Source organism: Rattus norvegicus, chromosome 4, assembly GCF_036323735.1.
Source record: "Rattus norvegicus strain BN/NHsdMcwi chromosome 4, GRCr8, whole genome shotgun sequence".
Classification (NCBI taxonomy): domain Eukaryota; kingdom Metazoa; phylum Chordata; class Mammalia; order Rodentia; family Muridae; genus Rattus; species Rattus norvegicus.
Window position 1 is genome coordinate 40,564,267 of NC_086022.1, and position 18,428 is coordinate 40,582,694.

Genomic DNA, 18,428 nt, shown 5'->3' on the forward strand with positions numbered 1-18,428 from the left:
CATAAATTATAGGTGATTATATACCTACAATTGAACAGTTGTCCTTCATTTAAAGATTATGCCCAACATTGTTTTTGTTTTTGTTTTTATTAACTTGAGTATTTCTTATATACATTTCGAGTGTTATTCCCTTTCCCGGCTTCCGGGCAAACATCCCCCTAATCCCTCCCCCTCCCCTTCTTAATGTGTGTTCCCCTCCCCATCCTCCCGCAATTGCCGCCCTCCCCCCAACAATCTAGTTCACTGGGGGTTCAGTCTTAGAAGGACCAAGGGCTTCCCCTTCCACTGGTGCTCTTACTAGGATATTCATTGCTACCTATGAGGTCAGAGTCCAGGGTCAGTCCATGTATAGTCCTTAGGTAGTGGCTTGGTCCCTGGAAGCTCTGGTTGCTTGGCATTGTTGTACATATGGGGTCTCGAGCCCCTTCAAGCTCTTCCAGTTCTTTCTCTGATTCCTTCAACGGGGGTCCTATTCTCAGTTCAGTGGTTTGCTGCTGGCATTCGCCTCTGTATTTGCTGTATTCTGGCTGTGTCTCTCAGGAGCGATCTACATCCGGCTCCTGTCGGCCTGCACTTCTTTGCTTCATCCATCTTGTCTAATTGGGTGGCTGTATATGTATGGGCCACCTGTGGGGCAGTATGCCCAACATTGTTAACTGTTGTTCTATTCATATATCCAGAAACTAGAGGAGAGATAGAGTTAAGAGTAGATTTGTAAGAAGGAACAGTTGGAACTGAAGGGCATTTGAGGGACGGTACGGAAATATGGTATGGTGTGAACTTACTAAAGAAGATAAAGAAGAGGCTAGTGAGGTCTCCTAATACTGGGGGCAACAGAGTGTCACTGGCCATTACTCATCAAAGCCTCAAATTCCAGAACTGGATTGGACTGAATTGAATTATTGGCCAAAAGGGTCATTTGGAAATCCCCAAACAACCCAAGTGTTACCAGTACAGTGGGTTAATCTCTACAAACTATCAGGGCACACTGCTGAGAATGAAACTCACATAACACACTGAATATGGAGAAATCCATGATGGGCTTTAATACCTACATTCCAGTGTCTTTGGGTGGAAGGGTACTCTGTTAGCTACCAAAAGAGAAATATAATCAACAACCCAGCCACAAAACCTTTAACCTACAATCTATCCTGCCTGCAAGATATGTTAGGGCAATGATGGCTCAGAACATGTGAGAGTTGCAAACAAATAATTGATCTGCCTTAAAGACCACTCCATGAGATAGAGCCCATATCTGACATTGCTTTGGAGACCAAGAGCCAGAAAATAGATAGTTCAATGCCCTATGGCAAAAATGTTTCTGTTCAAAACAAAAAAGTAAAGTATCAATAAAATGACTACTAATGGTATTCCATTATCCTCATAGATCAGTGCCTTATTCAGTCACGATAAGAGAAGCTTCTTCCTGCAGCAGATGAGAACAGATGCAGACATACAAAGCCAGACATTACACAAACAGGAGTCCTTGAAACACAGTTCTGTGGAATGTCCCGCCTCATTCTTCCCTTCAGAACTCAGGGAACCTAGCAGAAGAGAAGAAAGAAAGAGTGTAAGAGTTAGAGGAAATAGAAGATAACAAGGCCCTCTTTATCAACTAAGCAAGGCTCATATGAACTTACAAAGACTAAATCAGCAAGCACAAGATCTAAACAACTCTGCACCAAGTCCTCTGATTGTATACTATACCGTCTGCTTAGTGACTTTATATGAGTCTTAGTATTTTAAATGACTGTGATTCTTGTGCCTATTCTTGGGAGTTTTTACTTCTTCTTGGATTGACTTGGATCTAGTTTTCTATTACTATATTTTATTTTGTCAAAAAAGAAAAAAGTAGAAATATGTATCCACTCTGGTGTTTTGAGTGAGCGTGTCTCTCATAGACTCAGGTGTTTGAAACATTAGGTCTTCATTTGGTGATGCTGTTTTGGGGGAGTTTGGTAGTTGCATTCATGTCGAATGGTGGGTTTTGAGAATATATAATCCCCTTTCACCTGCAGTTTTCCTCTTTTTACTTTCTGCTTCCAGGGAGAAATGTGTTCTCTTGGTTCCTGAACCAGCCACCTGCTGTCTTCCTCCTCTGGAACCATAGCCAAAACAAACTCTTTCTCCCATTAAAACAAGAGATTATTGCCATACATTCCTACTTTTTAAAACCCTTTGATTCCTTGCATGGTCACAGAAAGCATTTAAAACAAGAGCAGACTGACAGAGAGTTTTCAGTCCATCCAGGAGATACATGAACTGTTCTAAGAGCCCACTAGGAAGCCTCTGGTGTGGAATCTGTGGGATGCCTAACTTTCAGTATGGATGTCTGATGTCAAACAGGTATGAGCTGAGAGATTAAAAGAAGCTTGTGCTGGACACTGAAAAGTTAGAAACCCAAATTACTGTGAAATGTTGTAAACCATCAAGAGAAATGTTTCACAATAGAATCATAGAGAAATGTCGAAAGCACACTCAGTGATTTTTTTCATCAGATTTTATGAAATTATATAATGAAGGAATACATTAGGAAGAATTTAGAGGCAACTGACAAAATGTGGACATGAAAGAGAACATAAATTATCTGTGAAGTCTTTGCCTTCTATCAGCCTAGGGCTGTCCCATTGGTGTCCTTATGTGGGTGGCAAGCAAGCACATACTCCTGAGATTATAGAAATTCTCCCACATAAGACATGGTGGAATGAAAGAGTGATGTGAAGACTGGGAGGCTCACTCTCAAATCCATGCATTAGGTCTGAAAATTTACACTGATTCTTACCATGGCAACAGAAACATCCTATATTTCTATTATAAATATTAGAAATACCATACAGAAGTATCATACATGAACTATTGTTTCATTTTTCAATATATTGCTTAACTACAAAGGTAGTTATTGCAAACAAAGGTTCCTATGGTTAGGCTCCATAACTTTCCAATCTTACAGTCGAGGCTTACATTAAACAACGTGACAGATTGTTGCTCAGGATCCCTTCCTCTTTGGGCTTAAGGTTAAATCTGTACAACCAGATACTCAGAGTTTAAAATTTGTTTAATATATACATTGTATTATGTATGTAATCATGTTTTGATCATATCTTTCTCCTTTCCTAAATCCTTCAAAAAGCCACAATAATACCTAACTTCGTGTTCTCTCTCTCTCTCTCTCTCTCTCTCTCTCTCTCTCTCTCTCTCTTTCTCCCTCTCTCTCTCTCTCTCAAAAGAAACAAATAACAAAAAAAAACCCTAAAGACAATAAAACAAGTACTAAATGAGACCAAAATAGAAAACACACAAAAACATGATTTTTGTTTTATATTAGCCAACTACTTCTGGGCATGGAGTCTGACCTGTAGTGTGGTTGGTATACCCAGTGTCTCTCCTCTGTATAAAACTGACATCCCTTTGACTACCAGGTATCAACTGACTACCTGTGTGGTGGGCATTTGTGTTCACTTCCCCTTCTCAATGCTAAGATTTTGTCTAGATATTGGGCATGCTGTCACAGTCATGGTGAGACATGATGTGTATCAATCCTGTTGTTTCTGAAAGCCTCTCATTCCTTGGTGTCATCAACCACCTGTGGCTGTAACAATTCTTCCACGCCCTCTTCTGCATGGACATCTGAGTTTTGGCAAGGTGAGGGTGAAGTACATCCACTTCAAGCTGAGTGCCCCACAGTCTCTCACTCTGCAGATATTTCAGTTGTTGGTCTTCATTCAAATTAGCACCTACTGACATCAGCTGCAAGAAGTTTCGCTCATAATGGCTGAGAGATCTGTGATTTATGGGTATAGCAATGTGTCATTAGGAATCATAATTTATTGCTGTGTTCAGCTAGCAGAGTAATAGTAAAAGGTTTTCCTTTAGGGCTGATGACCTAGTCAGTCTTAGGCTCTTGGCCACATGTTTAGGTTCCAATTCATGGAATGTGTCTTAAATTCAATAAAAAAAGATTGAATTACCTCCAACCAAATTGGTTACCTCCATAATATTTTTGCCACTATCATACCAGCATAATTCACAAGTAGGTCACAATTGTAGGATTTGATATTGGTGGCAGAATCTAAATCTTAAAAATTATGATATAAAAATAGAATTCCATTAGTTTTTGTCACCTAAGTGTTAAAATGTAAAGAATGTTTTATTTGGGGAGATTTAAAATTGACAGTCTGTATGTACTTAAGACATTCTTCTCTGGAACATGACGTCAGATTATCAAGACTTTCAAAGCCGTGATAGTGAGTTTGAAGTTCCATTAAACCTGAGACCTAATGTTCTGGGTTAAAACATACTCCCCATGTATGTCCTGGTGCTTCAGCTATGACAAAAGTCCCCCAACTTCATAAGCCTTTGCTTCATTTTTTAATATTGGGAACTACTCTGCATTATTTTTAGAAATACTACGTGCATTAATCAACAACAGTTTGTATTTCTTGCCATCAAAGATCCTTCATTGTTAAATAATAACTTCAAAAACACATCCTATCAATAACGCTCTCATCATTCTAAAGCAACTCTCTTTAACTGTTGCATGACTTTCATTGTTTCTCACATTAATGGGTGAGAAAAGTACTGTCTGCCCATGGCCCTTACAAAAAGGAAGCAAGAAATATAAATCCATCCATACTCCTCTTGCCAAGCCATGTTCTCTGGCACAGGATTGATCTGCCCAGAGGAAAAGATGCTTTTGTAAAATATTCATACAAAAGCACCATCTGCTTTGAAAGCCATAAACCCATGGACTAATCACTCACAAGGGGTGCCTTTCCTAATCGGCACAAAGAAGACATATGGGTAGTGGCCCCAACACTCTCTTGGCTTTCCAAATGATATAATTTTTTCCTTCAGACTTGAAAATTTTGAACTCTCAAACCTTGTAATACTCCCATCTTCCATGTCTTAGATCTACCTTTGAATCACTTTTCTTTGTATGACTTTAAATAATTATCATGCTGTTCATGTATACTTCAAGATGTCATTTTGAAATATTTCTATATGCATTGCCAATGTCTACAGAGGATCTGAAATCACACACGAATGGCAAATGTCTCTTCTGATCACAGTGCCAACAATTATCAAATTAGAAAGCAGACAGATTAAGAATCACAGTATTTATTTTCAGACTTAAAGTAATTTGGGGATTCTGGGAGTTGCATTTTTCAATGTTAAGTAGCAAGAGTGATGAAAAATGAAGCATCAACTTATTTGTCTAAAATTTAAAAATTTTATCTGAGTAGACATTCTTAAAAGACATACAATAAAAAATTCTGCTTTCGAAAGATTTGGCATGCAAAAATATGAACCACAACATGAATTTTCAGAAGGACATGGAATGATTGGACAATTCCAACATATTTACCAACTGGCAGCTTGAGTCAAGCTCCCAACTGACATGTTTCTTCACTGCAAATTGCCAAGTATCCTCAAAATGAAAAGTGACAGAAGATCCTCAGCTTTAATACCTACTGCCACCCAGCCAGGAATCAGCAGGGCCAGCTAGAGGATCAGAGTCTAATGAGTATCAATGTCAGCTTGCATTAGATTTGTGTCATTGCTACCTAGGATGCTGGGCATCACTTCTGCAATGTTATGCGTCTCTCCTACATCGGAACAGGTTTTCTTCTGTACAGTGACAAGACAGATAGAATGGCTTTCTTTTTAGCTTGGTTTCCTTAGTTTGAATCTCTTAGCATAAAACTTTAACAAACTGTACTGGTCTTAAAAGATGATTGTAGATTACTACATAATGTCCTCTACACAAAAACACTGAAAGCTGGCTGTCATTTGAGTACATCAGCACAAAATGAAAAGCAAAATTCTTTCAGTTTAGCTGTGAGTCTTCTACAGACGTTCTAGGTATCAGAGATGACAGGCATTTTAAAGATAGGGAGGTATAGAGTTAAAAGGGTGAGGGTAGAGGGCTCACTCTCATAAAGGCAAAGGGGAGGGGGAAAATTGCAGATGTGGAAGGGAGATTTGTGGAGGGATAATTGGGAAGCGGGATATCATTTGAGATGTAAACGAATTGAATGATTAATTTTTAAAAAGACTAAAAAAAACCATTGAATTTATGTGTTTTAAGCCCATTACCAGCCCTTCAGTTTTATATAACTTTGTCTAATAGTTATTAAAATATTATGTTGAGTTAGAAAAAGAATTAATATTATTAATAAAATGGCAATGCAATGGGTATTGTTAAAATTTCTACAATAGAGACACTGTTTTCACAGCTATCAGATACATGGCCCTGATTCAATGTAGAAATTACCCTGGAGTGTTCACATTGTGAGGTTTAATTCCTATATGAGAACAATTGTGGAGATTCTTAAGTTTATGGTCAGTGAAAAAAGTAGAAAATACTTTAGAGAATAAGCAATCCTTCTCCCATAGTCTACAATTATATGATGTTATGAATAAATGTTAGACAGATTATCTGTTATGAAGCTTGATGAATAGTAAATCCATAATGTTTATAGTTTCCTTGGTTTCTTATCACTAACAAAGGTATTTTTCTTTGAAACTTTTTTTTTATTGTCCCACTCCTCTCGAGGTCAGAGGTCAACTGCAGGCATTGGTTTACTCCTTCCATCAACTGGCTCCAAGGATCAAATTCAGGTCGACAAGTTTGTGCTTAGTACCCTCTGACCCTTTGCTAGCCTGGCTTTAAAGTCTGTATTCTTCACTGAATCCACTGTAGTCGGGGGAGATCACATGATACAGAGCCTGACATTTCCCAGCTAAAAGGACCTTGTGTTATCCTTAGCAGAATATGCTTGCGACTGTTGGGAGGGCTGACAACTTTATAGAAGCAAATTACACATTCTGGAATTCCATGAGAGATTTGGTGATCATTTTGTTTGATTTCTTATTTGTTTACTTCTTTGATTGCTAGTATTCATGATTGTAAATCAGTAGCAGATGCCAAAGCAGAAACTTTACTAAATAACTTAAAATTAAGTAAAATCGTATCTGCTGCATTTGGAAGACATAGATTATGAACTGGTTTTCGGCATGATGAGTACACGTAAGGCCGAGTTAGTCAGATGTCAAAAGCAGAAGTCATCTCTGTATGTCCGATGGCACAAAGAGGACATAGATAAAGCTGGGTTTGGATCCCTTGATGTTCACTGGTGCCCTTCCCCCTTCCAGTCTGAGTATTCCATGAGCAAAGTCTGGCTCTCTTTAGCTACATTGCAAAGTTACCATGGCACTTGGCTCAGTGGTCTTTGTAGAGGCTTCCACATTGACTTGAGGTTATGACAAGCTTGGCTGCAGGAGAGGTTAATATGTGAGAATGGTGCATCTCCAGTTTGTCCATACTGTACAGGCTATGCACCTTTTCTTATCATCATCATCATCATCATCATCATCATCATCATTTTATAATTTAATTAACTTTTATTTTTACACTCCATATTTTATCCCTCTCCTGGTCTATCCACTGACTGTTCTACATCCCATACCTCTTCCACCAGCGCCACCCCAGTCTCCAGGAGGATGTCTTTCCCATGCCCCACCCTACCAGACCTCCCCACTCCCTGGAGCCTCCAGTCTCTTGAGCATTAGTTGCATCTTCTCTGACTGAACCCAGACCCGGCAGTTCTCTGCTGTTTATGTGTTGGGGTCCTCATATGCTGGTGTATGCTACCTGGTTGGTGGTGCAGTATCTGAGAGATCTCATGGTCCAAGTTAGTTGGGAATGCTGGTCTTTCTATGGGGTCATCCCTCCTCCTCAGCTTCTTCAAGCTTTTCCCTAATTCAACCATAAGTGTCAGCAGCTTCTGTCCTTTGGTTGCATGTAAATATCTGCATTTGACTCTTTCAGCTGCTTGTTGCGTCTTTCTGCGGGCAGACATGATAGGCCCCTTTTTGTGAGCACTCCATAGCCTTGGTAATAGTGTCAGTTCTTGGGGACTCCCCTTGAGCTGTATTCCACATCAGTAATAAAGTTTAACTGAAGATTCTTAATTATTTGAACTATGTTGTTATGTTAAAAAGTAATATTGACATTCATGTTAGTCAACATTTGAGTTTTCTTATTTTTGTAATCCTCCAGATTAATTGATTAGACAATCTTTCCTTTGTTCAGTTTCTATAAATTTGCTATAAATATTTTATTATGAAAACCAGAAAAAATATAGAAAATCTTCTAATTGTGTTGAGTTTATTTTATCATAAAGTAATTTGCCATCTCTATCCAACTATGATAGGGTCCATTGTAAACACAGTGTTCCTGAGGTTTAGTGGAGTGTGCGTGTGTGTGTGTGTGTGTGTGTGTGTGTGTGTGTGTGTGTGTTTACATGGAATATTCAGCTCTCCCCTCCAGGGTACATATTAATCCACACTAACTGATATACTCAATCTAATTAATATTTCACTTAAATGAACTATTTTATCCCTCATTGATTTTTATACAACTCACCATGGGAGTTTCAGGATCAAACTCAGGTCATCAGTCTTGGCAGCAATTGCATTCGCACACGGAGCCATCTCCAGTTCAAATATCCTTAATAACCAAATAGACAATGTCAAAAATAAAGGTTCACCTATTTAAAAGGTTACTGCATGCATTTTGCCTAACCATCATCTTCCCATTCGTTTTTATCTTTCATTCCAGTAGAACTCTAAATTTGTTTAATCTTGTTGCAAATAAATAACAGACAGATTTCAAAAAAAAAAGACCTTATCATTTATATGAAACACATTTAAGAAATGTGGAGGAAAATGGGTATTTCAGACATGGAGTATGATCCCCAATATCTTAGTACCATTAGCCATCATACCTGCACCCTTCTTTTACTCTGGTGCATCAACAAAGCCAAGTTCATGATATCCTCTATCATGAGGGAAAGAATCCTTCAGGATCTCAAGTTGAAAAGATGCATTCTCTTGGTATGGACAGAACATTTGAGAGTTAAAAACAATAAGATTTCTAAATGGTGGCCTTCAAAACAGTTTCCTGAAATAAGCCAAATAAAGAATTTTAAAGTTATAGTACAATTTCATCAAAGCACATAAAAACTATCATTGTCGTAAATTAAAATATGAAAGATCCAGAAAGACCTTCCAGTGTTCATCACAGAAATTGAGAATCAAAGATGTCATTATTCAGCTTCATGAAGCTAGGCCTAGTGGAGTTGTCCTGTAATCCCAGATACTCCAGAGGTTAAGGCAGGATGATCTTAGGCCTACCTGGACTTTGGAGTGAGTTCAAGGCTAAGTCCAGATATCTTGGTGAGACCTTGCTTTAAAACCAGAAGTAAAATGGTAGCAGGATATAGCTGAGGAATAGAGGACTTGCTCAGTAACATGAATCCATAGATTACATCCCTCTGAAAATCGTTCTTCATTAGATGATATGTTTACTCAGAGTTTGAAAGTGGAGATAGGATACTTTATGATTCTAGATCAAGGAGATTCTCCATATGTTCCTACACCAAAAATGAGTGAAATAGATCTCAAAAGGTGTATGCATTGTGTGTATATATATATATATATATATATATATATATTCATTCATTTAGGAAAATGTGTAAATAGTGCTCCTTCTATTAAATGATCATTTAACAAAACAACATCAGATTCTACCCTAAGACATATGACTATGGAATGGTTTGGCAAGATTACAACACTAGGCTTGAAATTTCTTCCTTCAGATCTGGCCTTCAATCAGAATGCCATTTGATACTTTATAATAGTACTGGTGTTTGTACACCAGTAGGCACAGCTTGGCCTATATGTCTGTTGTAGCATGGAAAGCCCACACTGGGTAAAACAATTGATATCCCCAATATCTCACCAGTCCACATAGTGTTTTACAATCCTATAGAAGCTAGATAGCAGATATGAAGTTTCTTGGTTCTTCTGAGAGTGATTTCTCTGTCTTATAGCTGAAATGTGTCTTTACACAGCAGTCCTACCACATAAGTTTGATAAGTAATCAAGTACAATGGCAATGGCCTGGAGGATGTTGTTTTGGGATCTGTATGTCTTGTTCCACAATTTTAATTTAATAAATCTATGTCTTTTTGGAGTGACAGAACATTATAAAACTAGTTAGCAAGGTAATTCAAAATACAACTTTAAAAATTAAAATGAAATTACCTAGCATTGTAGCTCTCAAAGGAGATTTCTCAAAAATATTTTTAAACCAAATTCTTTAAAATTAGATAAAATTGAACTGTCAAAAGAATATTTTTAAGGGAATTTAATTTTAAAGTATTAACTTTTGAGTATGTAGCTTATAACCTGAAGTGAAGAAATGAACAGTTCTAGTTAGAATGACTCAGTGGATCACTCTCCTAATTTATAAACATCTGAATGCAACCCTTGCCCAACTTATTTACATGGCATAATAAATGAAAGGGTAAATATGGGCATTTCCAACTCTCAAAATATCCCTCAAACTTACATAAAATTGAGCCCTGAACATAAACTCTAGTGGATTTTTAACACAAAGTGAAACTCATTCATACTATTCTGACTTTGAGCTAAACAGTCTATTATGCCAGAGCCTCTGTCTGTCATAATCAAAACTAAATTTTAGGGGCTGGGGATTTAGCTCAGTGGTAAAGCGCTTACCTAGGAAGCGCAAGGCCCTGGGTTCGGTCCCCAGATCCGAAAAAAAGAACCAAAAAAAAAAAAAAAAACCTAAATTTTAGTCTGCACATATCCTAGATGATTGTTTTTTCAATGGGGGAGTTGAGTCCATTGATTTAAGAGATATTAGGGAATAGTGATTGTTGTTTCCTGTTATTTTTGATTTTAGAGTTATAATTACTTGTATGTTGCTCTCTTCTTTTGGTTTCATTGCATGGAGATTATTTTCTTGCTTTTTTTTTACCCATTTTTATTAAATTGTGTATTTTTTATTTACATTTCAAATGTTATTCCCTTTCTTTAAATTCATAGAATGAATTCATAGCTAAACAAAACTGGTATGAATAGGATCTTTATAATTTACAAAGCATATGTTGTTCTTACAGTTGCTTCTGACATAAATACTATAATTATGAATGTCATTTAATAAAGAAGGAAAATGAAAAATAAGTAAAATATTCAGATTTCCAAAAGTTATACTGATACTGAATAAGACATAAAAATAATTTAAAGTCATACCCTTAAACTATATTTAGAAATCTATACCCTTGGCTAAACCTTCAGAGAGGCAGACAAGCCTGGGAAACCAGAAGAGACTGCTCTCCGCACAACATCTTGGACGCCAAAGGAAAAAGCCAAAGACCATCTGGAACCCTGGTGCACTGAAGCTCCCGGAAGGGGCGGCACAGGTCTTCCTGGTTGCTGCCACCGCAGAGAGCCCGTGGGAAGCACCCCACGAGCGAACTTGAGCCTCGGGACCACAGGTAAGACCAAATTTTCTGCTGCAAGAAAGCTGCCTGGTGAACTCAAGACACAGGCCCACAGGAAGAGCTGAAGACCTGTACAGAGGAAAAACTGCACGCCCGAAAGCAGAACACTCTGTCCCCATAACTGACTGAAAGAGAGGAAAACAGGTCTACAGCACTCCTGACACACAGGCTTATAGGACAGTCTAGCCACTGTCAGAAATAGCAGAACAAAGTAACACTAGGGATAATCTGATGGCGAGAGGCAAGCGCAGGAACCCAAACAACAGAAATCAAGACTACATGGCACCATCGGAGCCCAATTCTCCCATCAAAACAAACATGGAATATCCAAACACACCTGAAAAGCAAGATCTAGTTTCAAAATCATTTTTGTTCATGATGCTGGAGGACTTCAAGAAAGACATGAAGAACTCCCTTAGAGAACAAGTAGAAGCCTACAGAGAGGAATCGCAAAAATGCCTGAAAGAATTCCAGGAAAACATAAATAAACAAGTAGAAGCCCATAGAGAGGAGACACAAAAATCCCTGAAAGAATTCCAGGAAAACATAAATAAACAAGTAGAAGCCCATAGAGAGGAGACACAAAAAAACCTGAAAGAATTCCAGGAAAACACAATCAAACAGTTGAAGGAATTAAAAATGGAAATAGAAGCAATCAAGAAAGAACACATGGAAACAACCCTGGATATAGAAAACCAAAAGAAGAGACAAGGAGCTGTAGAGACAAGCTTCACCAACAGAATACAAGAGATGGAAGAGAGAATCTCAGGAGCAGAAGATTCCATAGAAATCATTGACTCAACTGTCAAAGATAATATAAAGCGGAAAAAGCTACTGGTCCAAAACATACAGGAAATCCAGGACTCAATGAGAAGATCAAACCTAAGGATAATAGGTAGAGAAGAGAGTGAAGACACCCAGCTCAAAGGACCAGTAAATATCTTCAACAAAATCATAGAAGAAAACTTCCCTAACCTAAAGAAAGAGATGCCCATAAACATACAAGAAGACTACAGAACTCCAAATAGATTGGACCGGAAAAGAAACTCCTCCCATCACATAATACTCAAAACACCTAATGCACAAAACAAAGAAGAATATTAAAAGGAGTAAGGGGAAAAGGTCAAGTAACATATAAAGGCAGACCTATCAGAATCACACCAGACTTCTCGTCAGAAACTATGAAGGCCAGAAGATCCTGGACTGATGTCATACAGACCCTAAGAGAACACAAATGCCAGCCCAGGTTACTGTATCCAGCAAAACTCTCAATTAACATTGATGGAGAAACCAGGATATTCCATGACAAAACCAAATTTAAACAATATCTTTCTACAAATCCAGCACTACAAAGGATAATAAATGGTAAAGCCCAACATAAGGAGGCAAGCTATTCCCTAGAAGAAGCAAGAAACTAATCATCTTGGCAACAAAACAAAGAGAATGAAAGCACACAAACATAACCTCACATCCAAATATGAATATAACGGGAAGCAATAATCACTATTCCTTAATATCTCTCAACATCAATGGCCTCAACTCCCCAATAAAAAGACATAGATTAACAAACTGGATATGCAACGAGGACCCTGCATTCTGCTGCCTACAGGAAACACACCTTAGAGACAAAGACAGACACTACCTCAGAGTGAAAGGCTGGAAAACAACTTTCCAAGCAAATGGTCAGAAGAAGCAAGCTGGAGTAGCCATTCTAATATCAAATAAAATCAATTTCCAACTAAAAGTCATCAAAAAAGATAAGGAAGGACACTTCATATTCATCAAAGGAAAAATCCACCAAGATGAACTCTCAATCCTAAATATCTATGCCCCAAATACAAGGGCACCTACATACGTAAAAGAAACCTTACTAAAGCTCAAAACACACATTGCACCTCACACAATAATAGTGGGAGATTTCAACACCCCACTCTCATCAATGGACAGATCATGGAAACAGAAATTAAACAGTGATGTCGACAGACTAAGAGAAGTCATGAGCCAAATGGACTTAACGGATATTTATAGAACATTCTATCCTAAAGCAAAAGGATATACCTTCTTCTCAGCTCCTCATGGTACTTTCTCCAAAATTGATCATATACTTGGTCAAAAAACAGGCCTCCACAGGTACAGAAAGATAGAAATAATCCCATGCGTGCTATCGGACCACCACGGCCTAAAACTGGTCTTCAATAACAATAAGGGAAGAATGCCCACATATACGTGGAAATTTAACAATGCTCTACTCAATGATAACCTGGACAAGGAAGAAATAAATAAAGAAATTAAAAACTTTTTAGAATTTAATGAAAATGAAGGTACAACATACCCAAACTTATGGGACACAATGAAAGCTGTGCTAAGAGGAAAACTCATAGCGCTGAGTGCCTGCAGAAAGAAACAGGAAAGAGCATATGTCAGCAGCTTGACAGCACACCTAAAAGCTCTAGAACAAAAAGAAGCAAATACACCCAGGAGGAGTAGAAGGCAGGAAATGATCAAACTCAGAGCTGAAATCAACCAAGTAGAAACAAAAAGGACCATAGAAAGAATCAACAGAACCAAAAGTTGGTTCTTTGAGAAAATCAACAATATAGATAAACCCTTAGCCAGACTAACGAGAGGACACAGAGAGTGCGTCCAAATTAACAAAATCAGAAATGAAAAGGGAGACATAACTACAGATTCAGAGGAAATTCAAAAAATCATCAGATCTTACTATAAAAATCTATATTCAACAAAACTTGAAAATCTTCAGGAAATGGACAATTTCCTAGACAGATACCAGGTATCGAACTTAAATCAGGAACAGATAAACCAGTTAAACAACCCCATAACTCCTAAGGAAATAGAAGCAGTCATTAAAGGTCTCCCAACCAAAAAGAGCCCAGGTCCAGACGGGTTTAGTGCGGAATTCTATCAAACCTTCATAGAAGACCTCATACCAATATTATCCAAACTATTCCACAAAATTGAAACAGATGGAGCACTACCGAATTCCTTCTACAAAGCCACAATTACTCTTATACCTAAACCACACAAAGACACAACAAAGAAAGAGAACTTCAGACCAATTTCCCTTATGAATATCGACGCAAAAATACTCAATAAAATTCTGGCAAACCGAATTCAAGAGCACATCAAAACAATCATCCACCATGATCAAGTAGGCTTCATCCCAGGCATGCAGGGATGGTTTAATATACGGAAAACCATCAACGTGATCCATTATATAAACAAACTGAAAGAACAGAACCACATGATCATTTCATTAGATGCTGAGAAAGCATTTGACAAAATTCAACACCCCTTCATGATAAAAGTCCTGGAAAGAATAGGAATTCAAGGCCCATACCTAAACATAGTAAAAGCCATATACAGCAAACCAGTTGCTAACTTTAAACTAAATGGAGAGAAACTTGAAGCAATCCCACTAAAATCAGGGACTAGACAAGGCTGCCCACTCTCTCCCTACTTATTCAATATAGTTCTTGAAGTTCTAGCCAGAGCAATCAGACAACAAAAGGAGATCAAGGGGATACAGATCGGAAAAGAAGAGGTCAAAATATCACTATTTGCAGATGACATGATAGTATATTTAAGTGATCCCAAAAGTTCCACCAGAGAACTACTAAAGCTGATAAACAACTTCAGCAAAGTGGCTGGGTATAAAATTAACTCAAATAAATCAGTTTCCTTCCTCTATACAAAAGAGAAACAAGCCGAGAAAGAAATTAGGGAAACGACACCCTTCATAATAGTCTCACATAATATAAAGTACCTCAGTGTGACTTTAACCAAGCAAGTAAAAGATCTGTACAATAAGAACTTCAAGACACTGAGGAAAGAAATTGAAGAAGACCTCAGAAGATGGAAAGATCTCCCATGCTCATGGATTGGCAGAATTAATATAGTAAAAATGGCCATTTTACCAAAAGCAATCTACAGATTCAATGCAATCCCCATCAAAATACCAATCCAATTCTTCAAAGAGTTAGACAGAACAATTTGCAAATTCATCTGGAATAACAAAAAACCCAGGATAGCTAAAGCTATCCTCAACAATAAAAGGACTTAAGGGGGAATCACTATCCCTGAACTCAAGCAGTATTACAGAGCAATAGTGATAAAAACTGCATGATATTGGTACAGAGACAGACAGATAGACCAATGGAATAGAATTGAAGACCCAGAAATGAACCCACACACCTATGGTCACTTGATTTTTGACAAAGGAGCCAAAACCATCCAATGGAAAAAAGATAGCATTTTCAGCAAATGGTGCTGGTTCAACTGGAGGGCAACATGTAGAAGAATGCAGATCGATCCATCCTTATCACCCTGTACAAAGCTTAAGTCCAAGTGGATCAAGGACCTCCACATCAAACCAGACACACTCAAACTAATAGAAGAAAAACTAGGGAAGCATCTGGAACACATGGGCACTGGAAAAAATTTCCTGAACAAAACACCAATGGCTTATGCTCTAAGATCAAGAATCGACAAATGGGATCTCATAAAACTACAAAGCTTCTGTAAGGCAAAGGACACTGTGGTTAGGACAAAACGGCAACCAACAGATTGGGAAAAGATCTTTACCAATCCTACAACAGATAGAGGCCTTATATCCAAAATATACAAAGAACTTAAGAAGTTAGACCGCAGGGAAACAAATAACCCTATTAAAAAAAATGGGGTTCAGAGCTAAACAAAGAATTCACAGCTGAGGAATGCCGAATGGCTGAGAAACACCTAAAGAAATGTTTAACATCTTTAGTCATAAGGGAAATGCAAATCAAAACAACCCTGAGATTTCACCTCACACCAGTGCGATTGGCTAAGATCAAAAACTCAGGTGACAGCAGATGCTGGCGAGGATGTGGAGAAAGAGGAACACTCCTCCATTGTTGGTGGGATTGCAGACTGGTAAAACCATTCTGGAAATCAGTCTGGAGGTTCCTCAGAAAATTGGACATTGAACTGCCTGAGGATCCAGCTATACCTCTCTTGGGCATATACCCAAAAGATGCCTCAACATATAAAAGAGACACGTGCTCCACTATGTTCATCGCAGCCTTATTTATAATAGCCAGAAAATGGAAAGAACCCAGATGCCCTTCAACAGAGGAATGGATACAGAAAATGTGGTACATCTACACAATGGAATATTACTCAGCTATCAAAAACAACAAGTTTATGAAATTCGTAGGCAAATGGTTGGAACTGGAAAATATCATCCTGAGTGAGCTAACCGAATCACAGAAAGACATACATGGTATGCACTCATTGATAAGTGGCTATTAGCCCAAATGCTTGAATTACCCTAGATCCCTAGAACAAACGAAACTCAAGACGGATGATCAAAATGTGAATGCTTCACTCCTTCTTTAAATGAGGAAAAAGAATACCCTTGGCAGGGAAGGGAGAGGCAAAGATTAAAACAGAGACTTAAGGAACACCCTTTAGAGCCTGCCCCACATGTGGCCCATACATATACAGCCACCCAATTAGACAAGATGGATGAAGCAAAGAAGTGCAGACTGACAGGAGCCGGATGTAGATCGCTCCTGAGAGACACAGCCAGAATACAGCAAATACAGAGGCGAATGCCAGCAGCAAACCACTGAACTGAGAATAGGTCCCCCGTTGAAGGAATCAGAGAAAGAACTGGAAGAGCTTGAAGGGGCTCGAGACCCCAAAAGTACAACAATGTCAAGCAACCAGAGCTTCCAGGGACTAAGCCACTACCTAAAGACTATACATGGACTGACCCTGGACTCTGACCCCATAGGTAGCAATGAATATCCTAGTAAGAGCACCAGTGGAAGGGGAAGCCCTGGGTCCTGCTAAGACTGAACCCCCAGTGAACTAGACTATGGGGGGAGGGCGGCAATGGGGGGAGGGTTGGGAGGGGAACACCCATAAGGAAGGGGAGGGGGAGGGGGATGTTTGCCCGGAAACCGGGAAAGGGAATAACACTTGAAATGTATATAAGAAATATTCAAGGTAATAAAAAAAAAGAGAGAGAAAAAAAAAAAAACTAGACTCACAGAAGACAGGTAGCCAGTAGAGTGGAGAAAGGGCTAACAAAGGTGGGCTGACCACTTTATCCCCAGGGAGATGGGAGGCTATGAGAAGGCATTTATTTGAAATTCACTTGTTTTGGTAATAATTTTGGACAAACAAGTTACATATTCCACTTTATGGTGACCTTAGTTAATGTAACTATAAATGGTGTGTAATTTAAAGACTGAGGAAAAGGAAGAAGTCATTTATGAGATGTTCCAAGATATAAATGTATCCCGATGTGATAAAAAAAAAAGAAATCTATACTCTTACCCCTGACTATTAATAAACTTTACATATTCTCATAACTCTTCTAGCATATCACCTTCTCTCATGAATTGTTTTTTACCTAGCCTTCTAAAATATGTCTAAAATATGTCAAACCAAGATCCTTGATATTATCTCCCCACATGCACGATTGATTATTGATATGTTTTCAATTTTTTAAATAATTTATAGCTATTTATTTTCCATGTTCTTTGTTTACTAACTCTTCTGATATTCCCAGGTAGAAATTTTCAACAGTAATGACATCATGTGATCAAAACTTATTTCCAATCAAATACAGCTCCAGTGATCAGATTATGCCAGTTTCCCAATGTTAACATATTGGAGAGGAAAAAAACTTGTAAAAGAGTCAATTACATGATCCCATGTTAACTTATCACAGCAATGATAAATATTTAAAATATGGAAATTTCTAATAATGGAAACCAATACTCTAACAAGGTAGGGCATAGTCATATGTAATGCATAGCCATAATTAGGGTACATTTGCATATGTACCTTGGGGAACTTTTCTCAAGGAATTAAATTTGCATCCTGACCCAGAATATACATGCAGAGAGATACAGAAACGGAAGAAAAAAAGGAGGGATCTTTTCAAGTTCAATTGTATCAGCATCTGGAAAATCTATAGCCATCAGTTTTCCCACACATTAAGGAGTCACTTAAAGTTGTGCCAAGGAGCAGTGCTCTCCTACT

General features: G+C 38.1%; 1 long non-coding RNA gene across 1 annotated transcript in view; it reads right to left on the reverse strand.

Annotated features, from left to right (window-relative positions):
* Positions 1-212: 212 nt before the first annotated feature.
* Positions 213-18,428, reverse strand: part of LOC102547989 (uncharacterized) — an 80,118-nt gene continuing 61,902 nt past the window's right edge. Inside the window, exons 2-3 of the long non-coding RNA XR_353145.4 lie at positions 8,429-8,512; positions 213-1,544 (exon numbers count right to left, since the gene is read on the reverse strand). This is a non-coding gene — a long non-coding RNA (uncharacterized LOC102547989). The remainder of the gene's footprint in view (positions 1,545-8,428; positions 8,513-18,428) is intronic.